Here is an 874-nt window from a genome sequence, read left to right on the forward strand (position 1 = left end):
GTCAATCTGGCAGGACAATCAGCAATATGGTAAAGTTTTAAAGTTCTTTTGCCAATAAAATAAATACATTAGTGTTTAAACTTCTTATTTTTATTGTATTTTTTTAGGGTAGTAGAGATATATTTGTATTGATTTTCATATTTTGTTTATCATTGTATAGACTTTACTTGTTTTCACTGACTTCTTTATGGTTAACACTAGAATCAGCTTGTGGTATGCGTTTTGCTGTGTACATTTTCAGAACCAGGTAAAAATACAATCAATTATTTTAAAAAAAGAAAAAGATCTCAAAGTATGTTGATCAGAATGACACTAATTTCATTGAATTACCCTTTATTGTACTGAATCTAACAATCATAGAGTATTCAAATTGTTTTATCACAGATATTCAGAAATTTATAGGTTATCTTTATTCCTAAACATTTTGTAGTTGTTGCTAAGGTGGTCAGAAATTTATTCATGATATTTTACAATGTTCACTCTTAATAGGAGAAAACTTTGACCCAAGACTACAAATTAAGTCATATAACTTTGCTTTGTTTTATCACCATGCTTGTTTTTTGTTGTTTTATAATATGAATGGTTCACACTATGCATTGGTTTCCTTAAATGAACCAATTTGAAAATATTGCCTTTTTCTAGAGTCTTCATTACAATATGTTTCTCTTTTTCAGTTCCCTCACTTGTATATTATCAATGAACAATTCATGAAAGATTTTTTATGATATATATTTTGAATGATATTATAAATTATGCTTTTTCAATTCAAACGTGAATTATGCATTTCTGTAGTCTAAAAAAATTTAAAGTAAAAATTATATTTAAAACAATGATACTGATTTCAGAATGTGTGATAACATTTTTAAAAAGTGGC

Source organism: Trichechus manatus, unplaced genomic scaffold (genome assembly GCF_000243295.1).
Source record: "Trichechus manatus latirostris isolate Lorelei unplaced genomic scaffold, TriManLat1.0 scaffold00183, whole genome shotgun sequence".
In the NCBI taxonomy this organism is placed as follows: Eukaryota; Metazoa; Chordata; class Mammalia; order Sirenia; family Trichechidae; genus Trichechus; species Trichechus manatus.